General features: G+C 46.6%; 1 protein-coding gene across 1 annotated transcript in view; it reads right to left on the bottom strand.

The window, feature by feature from the left end:
* fes (FES proto-oncogene, tyrosine kinase) overlaps positions 1-13,480 on the bottom strand; it is a 74,109-nt gene extending 60,629 nt beyond the window's left edge. Inside the window, exon 1 of the mRNA XM_070864924.1 lies at positions 13,125-13,480. The gene's annotated coding sequence lies outside the window, so the exon portion shown is untranslated. The remainder of the gene's footprint in view (positions 1-13,124) is intronic.
* Between the last annotated feature and the right edge of the window lie 997 nt (positions 13,481-14,477).

Here is a 14,477-nt window from a genome sequence, read left to right as displayed (position 1 = left end):
AAGAAGGGGAATAGAGTGTTTATTGTCAAACTATGTAATGAACAAACATGCAGAAAGCATTTGGATCAGACTAAACTGCGATTCACTGACAACCAGGAACAGCTTGAAGAGGACATCACCATCATCGATCCACCAACACACACCCAACCAGCAATCGACCTCGCTGTCAATCGAGAGAATGAACCCACCACGCCCAACAGTCCGGTCAGACCAGCCGCACTGCAGTTCAGCAATGGCCCGACCAACTCACCCATGCCAGGGTTCGAACACAGGCATTCAACCAGGGAACGAAAGGCCCCGGACTGCTTCAACTTGTAAATAACTTGTATCAAAGACCTTGGGAAGAGTGATGTTATGTATGTAAACATTGTAACGGTGTAAGACTTGCCACCAGAGGCGCACCTGTTGGAGGCCCAAGGGTCACCTGCACAACTCATGCAAGCGAGTATAAAAGGTTGTCTGCCATGCTGCTTGGGCACTCTGGAGTTTTATTAAAGAGACTAAGATCACATCAGTTCAAGCTCACAGTACTCAGTCTTGTGGAGTTATTCTAAACATAACATTAACCACCTTATCTACCTGTTCTGCTACCTTCAGGGATCTGTGGACATGCACTCCAAGGTCCCTCTGTTCCTCTACACCTCTCATTGCCCGGACATTTGTTGTGCAATCTCTTGCCTTGGGAAGACAGGAATGATCTAGGAGGATCAATCACCATAGCATGAGCTGTGCACACTCAGGAACTCAGCTGACCACGAATCCAGAACCTGTCTACCAATCAACCCGTAACATCCATCCGATATACCTTCAGAGTGCTAGAGGGTAGCACTCTTGCCCTGAGTCATGGATTCACTTCCCCACTCCAAGGACTTGAGCACAAAATCTAGACCGACACTCCCAGTGCAGGACTGAGGGAGCACTGCACTGTCGGAGCTGCTGACTTTCACATGAGACGTTAAACCAAGGCTCCTTCTGCCCACTCAGGTGGACTTAAACAATCTCACGGCAGTAGTTCTAAGAAGAGCAGGGGAGTTCTCCCCGGTGTCCTGGACCAATATTTAGCCTTCAACCAACATCGCTAAAACAGATTATCTGCTCATGATCACATTGGGGGAAACTCTTCTGCTCTTCTTTGAAAAATTGGCTGCTGCGATTCCTACATTACAACAGAGACCACACTTTAAAATGTTCTTATTGATTGTAAAGCGCTTTGGGACATCCTGAGGTTGTGTAAATGCCAATCTTTTCTTCTTTTTTTCATGGTGTAGGTTCACGCACGTTCATTAAAATTGTATTCTCGCCATTTCCTCTTGAGGTTCCTTAAATTCATATTTTTGTTGGTTCTGCAAATTTAACTGATGTAACAGGTCTTCAATACTAAAAATTTAGTTACCAACTTCCTGCAGGTTTTATTTCCACTTTCTCCACCCTGTCCTGAAGGCAATGCTGGGGCACAAGTTCAACAAGTTTCCAGATCAATAGATTTTTGGCCTCTTGGGAAATCGAGGGATATGGGGATCGGGGAAGTGGAGTTGAGGTGGAAGATCAGCCAGGATCTTACGGAATGGTGGAGCAGGCTCGAGCAACCGTCTATCCGACTCCTGCTCCCAATTCTTATGATCGTATTTCTCAATCTTAATCTCTTCCACTACCGTTACCCAGCGATCCCAGCTGTGTGCACAGGTGTCAACTGATGACGGGATCAGGCTGGGCTGGGTTGCCTTGGCGATGAAATAGCTTCATCGTCTGGCCTCAGACTCAGAGAGTGGCCGCCGGGCGCTAGCTCAGAGACGTACAGAGTCGCCTCTGCTTTTTCTATCTGTCCAAACATGGTCCCAGTTGTCTCCCCGTGTGACTCAGTGCATGGCGCAGCTCACACAGACACAAAGATTGGCCACAGGATGTGAGATAGCGTCTCAGCTTTGTTCCTGTCTTATCTTACATTAAATGAACAAAAAGAGACCGTTCGCCGCCATGACTCGATGGGTAAATACATCGCCCAGTCTTTTACTGAACCGAAGAGACACCAGTGGGCTGGAGCAGCATCTGATGGGGGAGGGTGTTGGGGGCTGTTGATTGTGGCTCTCTCTGCCTCCCTCGCACCCCCCTTTTCCTTTTCAGCCTCTGTTAGGGGCCAGCCTTGGCTCAGCCAGTAGCACTCTCGCCTGTTCAAGTGAGCTCAAGTCCCCACTCCAAAGACTTGAGTACTGCGTGCAGTTCTGGCCACCACATTACAGGAAAGTTCTGACTGCACCAGCGAGGACACAGAGGAGATTTACGAAGATGTTGCCAGGACTGGAGAATTTTAGCTATGAGGAAAGATTAGATAGGCTGGGGTTATTTTCTTTGGAACAGAGGGGGCTGAGGGGAGACCTGATTGAGGTGTATAAAATTATGAGGGGCCTGGATAGAGTGGATAGGAAGGACCTATTTCCCTTGGCAGAGGGGTCAATAACCAGGGGGCATAGATTTAAAGTAATTAGTAGGAAGTTTAGAGGGGATTTGAGGAGAACTTTATTCACCCAGAGGGTGGTGGGGATCTGGAACTCACTGCCTGAAAGGGTGGTAGAGGCAGAACCCCTTACGGCATTTAAACAGTACTTGGATGTGCACTTGAAGCGCCGTAACCTACAGGGCTACGGACCAAGTGCTGGAAAGTGGGATTGCGATGGTTAACTCTGTCGGCCAGCACGGACACGATGGGCTGAAATGGCCTCCTTCCATGCTGTAAACTTCTATGAGTCTACGATTGTCCAGGCCGACACTCCCACTGCCAATACCAAGGGAGTGCTGCACTGTCGGAGGTGCCGACTTTTGGATGAGATGTCAGACCGTGGGCCCTATCTGCCCTCTCAGGTGGATGTTCAAGATCCCATGGCATTAATCGAAGAAGGGAAGGGGAGTTCTCCCCAGTGTTCTGGCCAATAGGTATCCCTCAACTAACTCCTAAAATAGATGATTTGGTGATTCGTCTCACTGCTGTTGTGGGAGCTTGCTGTGCGCAATTTGGCACCTGTGGTTCCTACATTACAAAAAGTACTTAATTGGCTTTGGGTCGGCCTAGGTGATGACAGGTGCTATAGTAATGAAAGTCTTTCTATTTACTCTTCATGGTCTTTGCTGAGTTGGTTGCTCTCAGCCAGAACTGCAGCGGGGGCTGGGGTCCTGCAAATCCCCTGGGAGGACGCATAGTGTTCACGACCAGGCCAACATCGAAGCACTGACCACACTCGACCAGCTCTGCTGGGCAGGACACATTGTCCGCATGCCTGACACAAGACACCCAAAGCAAGCGCTCTACTTGGATCTCTTACACGGCAAGCGAGCCCCAGGTGGGCAGAGGAAACGTTTCAAGGACACCCTCAAAGCCTCCCTGATAAAATGCAACATCCCCACCGACACCTAGGAGTCCCTGGCCAAAGGCTGCCCTAAGTGAAGTAAGAGCATCCGGGAGGGCGCTGAGCTCCTCAAGTCTCATCGCCGAGAGCGTGCAGAAAACAAGCGCAGGCAGCGGAAGGAGCGTGCGGCAAACCAGTTCCACCCACCCTTTCCCTCAACGACTATCTGTCCCACCTGTGACAGAGACTGCAATTCCCGTATTGGATTGTACAGTCACCTGAGAACTCACTTTTAGAGTTTCGATTCCGAGGGATTGCCGATGATGATTATGAGGGGTGGGGGGATGGGGTAACTGTAACTAGCCCAGGGTCGCTGGAGCTGGAGAAAGATGGACAGCGTATCCCCCTCTCGAGCTCAATGCAGTGACTCCTGGAGTTTAGTGAGGGCCGTTTTATGAGGCAGTGCCTGGTGCTCGATGGGCTGAAGGCCCTTTACCCAGTCAATGAATGATCACAAGGTCAACATCAAGAGGATAATGTTCTGGGTATCCGCTGGTGGGGAGGAACCTCATGGAGCATCAGGGGATATTGGAAAATGCGTAGACAATCGCGCTCAGGATTCTCCGACATGCTGTCAGGGCCCTGGCTTATCAGCTTGTACTCAGAAATATTTGGGCCCAAGGATGAAAGCAGGGCGGATAAATTGGCTTTCAACAATTGAGTGGCAACTTAAGAGTTTGGCCATCTGGTGTGGGTATATCCCTGGAGCCTTTATCACATTACCTTCCGCCTCGAGACGCCCCGACCCCACACTCAACCTAATCTGAGGAAGGAGGTTCTTGCTATTGAGGGAGTGCAGCGAAGGTTCACCAGACTAATTCCAGGGATGGTTGGACTGTCATATGAGGAGAGAATGGATCAACTGGGCCTTTATTCACTGGAGTTTAGAAGGATGAGAGGGGATCTCATAGAAACGTATAAAATTCTGATGGGACTGGACAGGTTAGATGCGGGAAGAATGTTCCCGATGTTGGGGAGGTCCAGAACCAGGGGACATATTCTTAGGATAAGGGGTAGGCCATTTAGGACTGAGATGAGGAGAAACTTCTTCACTCAGAGAGTTGTTAACCTGTGGAATTCCCTGCTGCAGAGAGTTGTTGATGCCAGTTCATTGGATATATTTAAGAGGGAGTTAGATATGGCCCTTCCGGCTAAGGCGATCAAGGGGTATGGAGAAAAAGCAGGAAAGGGGTACTGAGGGAATGATCAGCCATGATCTTAATGAATGGTGGTGCAGGCTCGAAGGGCCGAATGGCCTACTCCTGCACCTATTTTCTTTGTTTCTATTGGTCCATCCTCCAGACACGCTGCCTTCCCACAGCCAATCGGAAAGGGAAGCCACTTTTTGTTACCCAACTGGATTAATTTTGACTCGTCAGTCAAACACCCATTTCCAGTAATTTTACAAATAAAAAATGAAAGTGTTCAAAAGAATTTGAAAAAAAAACAATGTTGTTTAATGTCTCTCTTGATTTTTTCTCCGGGGCTAGCAATGTCCTGGAGATTAACCTTCAATTGCTGGGGACTCCAGACCAAGTCTCGCAGCCCAGGATCGCAGCACTCCACTGTCTGCACCTGCTCAAATCTCTCCCTCTCCTCCTCACCACAAACCTCCCCAGCCTGGCCCTGATCAACAGCTGCCTCCCATCTCCAATTGTGGTATCCCTCATTTGGCAAGTATTAGCCGGAGAGTGCAAGCTGATAGACAGCCCGCTGTAGTCAGGAATGCGAACCCAAGCGTACAAAATGCTGCCGATTAGTTATGCACGAAGCCAACGGCTCATGTTGTGGGAAGAAAAGCACTCAGTGGGAATTCCATTCGGGCAGTCAAGTGATCGTGTTGCTAGAACGGATCGGAAAGTGAATGGGTTACAAGTGATTTGTTCACCCGAGTGAAGGGTTCAAGTGCCAAGGAATAGAAAATAAAATGAGTAGCAAAAAGAGAGAAGGCTGAACACTCACAGCAGGTTAGGCAGCATCCGTGGAGAGAACAAGCGGATGTTACAGGGGTGGGCTTTCTTTCAGAACTAGACAAAGATTACAGAGCAGTACATAAGAAATAGGAGCAGGAGTAGGCCACCTGGCCCCTCGAGCCTGCTCCGACACTTAATACGATTATGGCTGATCTGATCCTGGACTCAGCTCCACTTCCCTGCCCGCTCCCCATAACCCTTTACTCCCTTATTGCTCAAAAATCTGTCGATTGCCGCCTTAAATATATTCAATGACCCAGCCTCTACAGCTCTCTGAAGCAGAGAATTCCATAGATTTACAACCCTCAGAGAAGAAATTCTTCCTCATCTCAGTTTTAAATGGGCAGCCCCTTATTCTGAGACTATGCCCCCTAGTTTTAGTTTCCCCCATCAGTGGAGATGTCCTCTCTGCATCCACCTTGTCCAGCCCCCTCATTATATGTTTCGATAAGATCACCTCTCATTCTTCTGAATTCCAATGAGTATAGGGCCAACCTACTCAACCTAGCTTCATAAATCAACCTCCTCATCTCCGGAATCGACCTAGTGAACCTTCTTTGAACAGCCTCCAGTGCAAGTATATCCTTCCTTAAATACGGAGACCAAAACTGGACGCAGTACTATAGGTGTGGCCTCACCAATACCCTGTACAGTTGTAGCAGGACTTCTCTGCTTTTATACTCTATCCCCCCTTGCAATAAAAGCCAACATTCCATTGGCCTTCCTGATCACTTGCTGTACCTGCATACTAACTTTTTGTGTTTCATGCACAAGGACCCCCAGGTCCCTCTGTACTGAAGCACTTTGCAATTTTTCTCCATTTAAGTTATAATTTGCTTTTCTATTATTTCTGCCAAAGTGGATAACCTCATATTTTCCCACATTATACTTCATCTGCCACATTTTTGCCCACTCACCTAGCCTGTCTATATCCCTTTGCAGATTTTTTGTGTCCTCCTCACAATTTGCTTTCCCACCCATCTTTGTATCATCAGCAAACTTGGCTACATTACACTCGGTCCCTTCATCCAAGTCATTAATATAGATTGTAAATAGTTGAGGCCCCAGCATCGATCCCTGCGGCATCCCACTAGTCACTGTTTGCCAACCGGAAAATGACCCATTTATCCTGACTCTTTGTTTTCTGTTAGTTAGCCAATCCTCTATCCATGCTAATATATTAACCCCAACCTCGCGAACTTCTATCTTGTGCAATAATCTTTTATGTGGCACCTTATCGAATGCCTTCTGGAAATCCAAATACACCACATCCACTGGTTTCCCCTTATCCACCCTGCTCGTTACATCCTCAAAGAACTCCAGCAAATTTGTCAAACATGATTTCCCTTTCAAAAACCATGCTGACTCTGCTTGATTGAATCATGCTTTTCTAAATGTCCCGCTACTGATTCCTTAATAATGGACTCCAGCATTTTCCCGACGACAGATGTTAGGCCAACATCTGTAGTTTCCTGCTTTTTGTCTGCCTCCTTTTTTAAATAGGGGCGTTACATTTACGATTTTCCAATTCGCTGGGACCACCCCAGAATCCAGGGAATTTTGGTAGATTACAACCAATGCATCCATTAGAAAGGAACAGAACAAAGGGGAGGGGAGGGCAGACATGCCAATGCAAATACCCATCATCATCATAGGCAATCCCTCGTAACGAGGATGACTTGCTTCCATGCCGAAAAGGGTCGAGGACCTAATATTCCAGGTCCCAAACTACATGTTGAAGGGTGGAAGATGCCCGTGTGTGAATTTTTTTAACGTGTGGTGGCCGTTGCACTCCAGCCACCACACGGGCTTGACAGAGCTAAGTCTTGGACCAGTGGCAAGGATTACCCAAGACAACTGGAGACCAGCTCTGCTGCACGGACCTAGTGCGCACACATATCGCAGTGTGGGCTGGCCCGTGCTGCCCCTGGGCCCTCGCCTCTCCTGGGCCCCAATCACATGCCTCTACGAACCCTCGCCGCTCCTTCGCCCCGACCTCGAGGCTCCTGCTGTACCTGCCCACACTGCAGTCAGCCGTTGCCCTCCTGTAACTTGTTATCCATCAGCCTCCGCCCTCCCCACGAGGACTTGAAGAAACCCTTCACAAGTGCCTGCACCAACCTTTTTAAAGTATGGCGAGCAGGGCCCTCAGTGTGGCCAGTGACCTGGCTATTTCCACAGTCAGGAAGTTGAAGAAAAGGGATCTGTCACAGTGCAATTGCTGTGTGATGTGATAACAGGGCTACTGTCTTGAGGGGGCTCAGGCTTGTGATTTGAGTCCGGAAGCTTATTTTGCTGGTCATTCATTGAAAACTTGAATAAGTACTAAACAAAAGAAAGATCTGCATTTCTATAGCGCCCTTTATGTCCTCGGGATGTCTACACGCAATTACAAGCACACAAACATATGCAAGCACGTAACCACACATGCAAGCACGTAACATGTGACAAGGCACTGTGTAAATGCAACTCTCGAGTCAGAGTACTTTGGTATTATTCATCATTGTGTTTGTTTTTAATGTCACACAGTGTTGCTTCAACACCTCAAAGTATAAATGAGAAAAATTAATTCTAAGAATGACTTCTCCAGCTTCCTTTAGGGAGAGATGATACTGTGGTGGGGGAATGGATATGAGAAATCCTTACACTCTGCACTGGTATAAAACAGAATCTCTCCCAGTGCTTACCAATGATGAGCGGAACATCACTAAAAAAAAAAGATTATCTGGTCATTTATCTCATATCTGTTTGTAGGAGCTTGCTGTGTGCAAATTGGCTACTGCGTTTCCTACATTACAACAATGACTGCACTCTAAAAGTACTTTGTTGGTTGTAAAGCACTTGGGACATCCCAAGGACATGAAAGGCGCTATAGAAATGCAGATCTTTCTTTTGTTTAATACTTATTCAAGTTTTCAATGAATGACCAGCAAAATAAGCTTCCGGGCTTAAATCACAAGCCTGAGCCCCCTCTCCCACCCCTCTATTTTTGTACTGAGTAAAAGACAGTAGCCCTGTTATCACATCACACAGCAGTTGCACTGTGACAGATCCCTTTTCTTCAACTTCCTGACTCTGGAAATAGCCAGGTCACTGGCCACACTGAGGGCTCTGCTTGCCATACTTTTAAAAGTTGGTGCAGGCACTTGTGAAGGGTTTCTGCAAGTCTTCGGGGGGAGGGTGGGGGGAAGGAGCCCACAATTCCAGGATGTACTGGGAGAGAGGCAGGATGTATAGTGTCTCTGCAAACCGGGTTTGGAGAGGGTCGAGTGTCTCTGTGAGCAGGGTTTGGAGAAAGAAAGACTTGTATTTATATAGCACCTTTCACAACCACAGGATATCTCAAAGTGCTTTACAGCCAATGAAGTACCTTTGGAGTGTAGTCACTGTTGTAACGTAGGAAATGTGGTAGCCAATTTGCGCAAAGCAAGCTCCCACCAACAGCAATGTGATAATGACCAGATAATGTTTTTTTTTGTTATGTTGAGGGATAAATATTGGCCCAGGACTGGGGAGAACTCCCCTGCTCATCTTCGAAATAGTGCCATGGGATCTTTTACATCCACCTGAGAGAGCAGACGTGGCCTCGGTTTAACGTCACATCCGAAAGACAGCACCTCCGACAGTGCGGCGCTCCCTCAGCACTATCCCTCCGACAGTGTAGCACTCCCTCAGCACTGCACTGGGGGTGTCAGCCTAGATTTATGTGCTCAAGTCCCTGGAGTGGGACACACCCTGTGTGAACAGGGTTTGGAGAGGGTCGAGTGTCTGTGTGAAGTGTGGGAGAAGTTGGAGCAGAGGGAGCAACGGTTGAGGTAGATTTTGGGGAAGTGAGATGCTTAATTAGTCTATTGAAAATCCAAATGTAATTTAATTTCCTCTTATCTTAAATTAAAATTGTATCAATTGTGAAGTATACAAGTGCTCAAACCAAATAAAATACATTACTTCAGCGTAAATATTTCCCAGAGCAACTCTCCCAAATCTCCTCGAAATTGGTGCGCGGAGAGGGGGGGGGGGGAAATGTGGAATCCGGAACGCTAACTGGGATGGTCACGAGGAGAGATTGAACGCCTATTTGTAATGAAAGAGAGAAGTTTTAAAATCTAAAGTAAAATAATTTATTCGTAAATGGCAAAGAGAGAAGTTTATGATGCAATTCAGCAAATTTCACTTCCTTTTTATAAGATTAAGAAATTGAAATTTGCATATGTCCTGCAGGGAACCCAAATACTGAACCGTACAACAAATATCAGGATTCGAGGGATGGGTTTCAAAGCGAGAACAGGGTACGAGAGAGACGAGCTGCAGTGGGTACTGACTGTTGTCGATAGCCACGCTATTTCAGCAATAGCCCAGTCATGAGTTACCAGTTAATCTGGTAATGGTAGTTGAGGCAAGACATGAGGAACAGTTCCTGCTCTTCTTCAAATCGTTCCCCAGGTTGTTTAACCTCCACCTGACTCACTAGGGCAGAGGGAGGCACGAGACATAAAGATATGAGCTTCAAACCTGGTTCATTGCCAATCTCTCAATACTGCACTGAAGTGCCAGCCTGCATTAGATCGGGATGTGGAACTTGAACCCACAAATTTCGATGCCTAACACTGAAGGTGGTGAGGAAATAACACAATTTTGAGACGATGGGAATGAGTCCGGATTTAGGGAGGAGGGCGAGTGTGTGCAGGGTGATGGTATATGGAGCTTAGGAGGCACATGAGGAAATGGAGGGAAGTTGAGATAAATCCCAGAGTATGGGTTAGGTGAAGCTGAGGCAGTAAACAGAGGGAACGCGAGGGAGTAATCATCAGGCTGTGGCAGCCACTCCAGGGTATTTGCTGATATTTGTGGGACTTGGCAATATTGCTAATAGGTGGGCTCCATCCAGCAGATCTGAAATCTATTAGCTGGAAATGCAAGATGGACTCCACACTGGGGCAGATTGTAGGTGGCCTATGGAAGAAGCAAGGCTGACGAGTTGAACGACCTTCTCTTGTATTGCCTTATATTCCCACATTTCATTGAGTACAGGCAATCACTTGAAATATGTTGCACGCGTTCAGCCAACAACGCTTCTGGAAGGTTTGAGCTGGTTTATCTCAGAGCACAATAAATACACGGACTAAAAGTTGGTCGATTTTAGGCTTTCATCATCATCATCATCATCATAGGCAGTCCCTCGAAATGAGGATGACTTGCTTCCACTCCAAAAAAGGATGAGTTCACAGGTGTTTCGAATGAAGGACCCGAACTACATCCTGAAGGGTAGAAGATGCCTGTGCATGGATTTTTTCAACGTGTAGTGACCGTTGCACACAGGCTTGACAGAGCTAGGTCTTGGTCCAATGGCAAGGATTAACTAAGACAACTGGAGACCAGCTCTGCTGCACGGACCTAGTGCGCACACATATCGCAGTGTGGGCTGGGCCCATGCTGCCCCTGGACCCCTGGCCCTGAACTCACGCCTCCCCTGGGCCCCGATCACATCCCTCCACAGTCTCTTGCTGCTCCTGCTGTATCTGCCTATGCTCCAATCACCGACCTGGACTGGCTTAAAACCAATGCACTCACTGAACAAACTCAATGCAAATTTAGCATCTTTTCAATTGCTGGAGTTGCAATTTCCAGCTTGGCTCAGCTGGTAGCGTGCAAGTCAGAAGTTGTGGTGCAAGGCCTATTTCAGGCTCGTGCACATAAACCAGGCTGGCACACCAATGCAGTGCTGACAAGAGTGCATTGTCAGACAAGACATTAAACTAAGGTCTTGTCTATCTCTCAAGGTGGATGTTTAGATAGAGGGGCTGGTAACAGAAAGAAAAAATATCTAATTTATACAGCGCCATTCATATCCTCAGGTCATCTCAAAGTGCTTCACAGCCAATTAAGTTTTTTTTTAGGTGTAGCTATTGTTATAATGTAGGAAACGCAGCAGCCAAATTGCGCACCACAAGCTCCCACAAACAACAATTAAATAAATGACCCGATACACTGGTTTAGGTGTTGGTTGACAGATAAATCATAGCCATGACCCCTCCCCTGCTTTTCTTCAAAATATTGCCACGGGATCATTTGCACCCACTTGAGGGCTTAAAGTTTCTTCCAAAAGACGGCACCTCCAACAGTGCGGCACTCCCTCAGTACCGCCCCTCCGACACTCCCTCAGTACCGCCCCTCCGACAGTGCAGCACTCCCTCAGTACCACCCCTCTGACAGTGCGGCACTCCCTCAGTACCGCCCCTCCGACAGTGCGGCACTCCCTCAGTACCGCCCCTCCGACAGTGCGGCGCTCCCTCAGTACTGTCCCTCTGACAGTGCGGCATTCCCTCAGTACTGTCCCTCTGACAGTGCGGCATTCCCTCAGTACTGCCCCTCTGACAGTGCGGCGCTCTCTCAGTACTGCCCCTCCGACAGTGCGGCACTCCCTCAGTACTGCCCCTCCGACAGTGCGGCGCTCCCTCAGTACTGTTCTGAAGTGCTGCCGGTATGCTCCAAAGAGCTGAAATGAGCCAGAAGTTTATTATCTCAATCTATCTATAAATAAGAATGCTTTGTCCAGCAATATTCTTACCCAGGGAGAGCTGTGTGTACATTTTTGGTTCGGGCCAAAAACATTAAAAAATAAATGTGTAAAAGTCCATTAAACAAAAAGTATAAGGATGATCTAACATATTGTGAGAAGATACTACATGGAATAGTGCATTTAAAGCAGCATATTTTAAACACTGTGTGATATCACGCTCATGTAAAGGTCTTAATTCATCCCTTTTAAGTTACTCACCACCCAGTGACAGATCTGTAATCATTAGTACTTCACCAGAGTGAATTTATACAATGCTTCTCACATCTGTGGCACCTCCAGTTGCTTCACATGCAATGGAATACTTCTGAAGTGTAATAATTTTTATGTAGTCAAAGGCAGCAGCCATTTTGCACACACAGCAAGCTTCTTCCATCAGCAGAAATGAGACAGGTGACCAATTAATTTGTTTCTTGCGGTGTTAGCCGAAGGATAAATATGGGCCAGGACACCAGGAGAATACCACCCCTGCTTTTACTTGAAATAGTGCCATGGGATGTTTCCCCTGAACAGGGCGAGTTGAAGATCTCATTTGAAAGGCAGCACCTATGACAACGCAGCATTTGCCCAGTACCGCCACCGCTGCTGAACATACACGCTCCAGGCACAATCTACATCTGGAAGAGCAGCATCTGGAACTGTCCTGCCAGGTGTTTTTTCCCCCACAGTTCCATGTGCAAAATTCACCCTCTCCAACCAATGGAATAATGCAACATCTGCCCCATTATATTGCTGCAGGCAAGTCTGGTGTCTGCTACACACCTCTGTCCAAAGCAAGTTACTTTACCAAAATTCAATAAAGACAAAATGTGAAAGAACTCTTTCTATCAACACACCCATCTACTTACAACATTAATATCCTGATTTGTTTCTGGTCAAAACTTCCAGCATCAGGTGTCTGTTTTCTTAGTCTTCCCTAGAAATTAAATTATAGTCTCTGGTTTCCTGCTATCATTTGATTAATATTTGATTTCTTCAGCAGAGTTTTTGCCTCCAAGCAATAAAAAAAAAATGCCTAATATTGTTTTACAGCACATCAGAATCTTTAGCAAATCACAAAAAGCTGAGAACTGCATCGGGGAAAATAAAGCGGAATATGACTTGTCCCTCTGCGCTGCCTGCCCATTACTGGCGACTTGTTTCATTACTGTAATTATTAATAGAGTGGGGAATTACCGGAAATGGATTCCTGTAAGTTGAATACAAACTCCTTCGTTCCTCTTTTCTTTTGTTCCTGAATTTGATAAATTTCTCTCTTGCAGAAAATGATCCGGTTGTAAATCAGAGCTTTGTTCCAACAAACATGGAAAGCCCGGACGAATGATGAAACTATTGAGACAGCAGCTCTTGTTAACGTTTCTCCAAAAACTCGGCTGGTGATCCTTCCTGCTCCGAATTGGTTACATTTTTCGCTGAAATAGTCTCTTCGGTGCCCCCAGAACTTGTCCTGTGCACTTTTTATATATTGCTGGCCTTAGTTCTCCTTTCAATTTCACGTATTGATCGCTTTCTTCAACTCACGCTCACTCCGAGTTTCCTTCCTCTCGATTGTAAAGTGTGAATTTCAAACCAACTTCGGTGCTTGTACTTAACCCTGGAAGTGCTGGTCGTGAAGACCGGCTCATTTTTTTTTATATATTTATGTTTCACGCAGAGTTTTAGACGGGCCTGGGAAGAGAGTATTTAGAATGACAAAATATTTAGATTATAAATTTTTTTAATTAAAAACTCTTTTTGAACCTTTGCTCTCCAAAACATCTACAAAATCAATATTGAAATTAAAGTGCATTGTAGAGATTGGTCAATTTGGGGGCATTTAAAATCCAAATTGTTTGATTCAAAAGCTCCTTTTTCCTTTGTTAACATTTCTATTCTAGAATCACAGAATTATTACAGCACAGAAGGAGGCCATTCAGTCCATCGAGCCCGTGCCTGCTCTGTCAGAGCACCTCAGCCAGTCCCACTCCCCCGCCCTGCAATATTTTCCTTCGGGTACTTATCCAACTGCCTTTTGAAAGCCACGATTGAGTCTGCCTCCACCGCCGTCTCAGGCTGCGCATTCCAGATCTCTGCTTAAAAACGTTTTTCCTCATGTCGCCTTCTGCCAATCACCTTAAATCTGTGTCCTCTGGTTCCCGACCCTTCCGCCAATGGGAACCGTTTCTCTATTTATTGTGTCTAATCCCGTCACGATTTGAAACACCTCTATCAAAGCTCCTCTTAGCCTTTTCTGCTCGAGGGAGAACACTCCCTCCATTCTGTCCAGGTAACTCTAATCCGTCATCCATATATATATGTACATGTGTTGGTACATGCACACGTGTGCATTTGGATGTGTCTGTGTGTGTGTGTAATAGAGTGTGATGTCCAGACTGTAATGTTTGGCTTATTTTCAGTAGATTCTGGGTAAATCTGTCCCCTCTGGTTCTCGACCCTTCCACCAATGGGAAAAAATTTTTTCTCTCTGCTCTGCGCAGACCCCTCATGATTTTGAACACTTCGATCAAATTTCCTCTCCAGCCCAGCTTC

The sequence above is a fragment of the Pristiophorus japonicus genome, chromosome 21, assembly GCF_044704955.1.
Source record: "Pristiophorus japonicus isolate sPriJap1 chromosome 21, sPriJap1.hap1, whole genome shotgun sequence".
NCBI classification, from domain to species: Eukaryota; Metazoa; Chordata; class Chondrichthyes; family Pristiophoridae; genus Pristiophorus; species Pristiophorus japonicus.
Note: the sequence above shows the minus strand (reverse complement) of the source record. Positions and strands in the feature narration are given on the sequence as shown.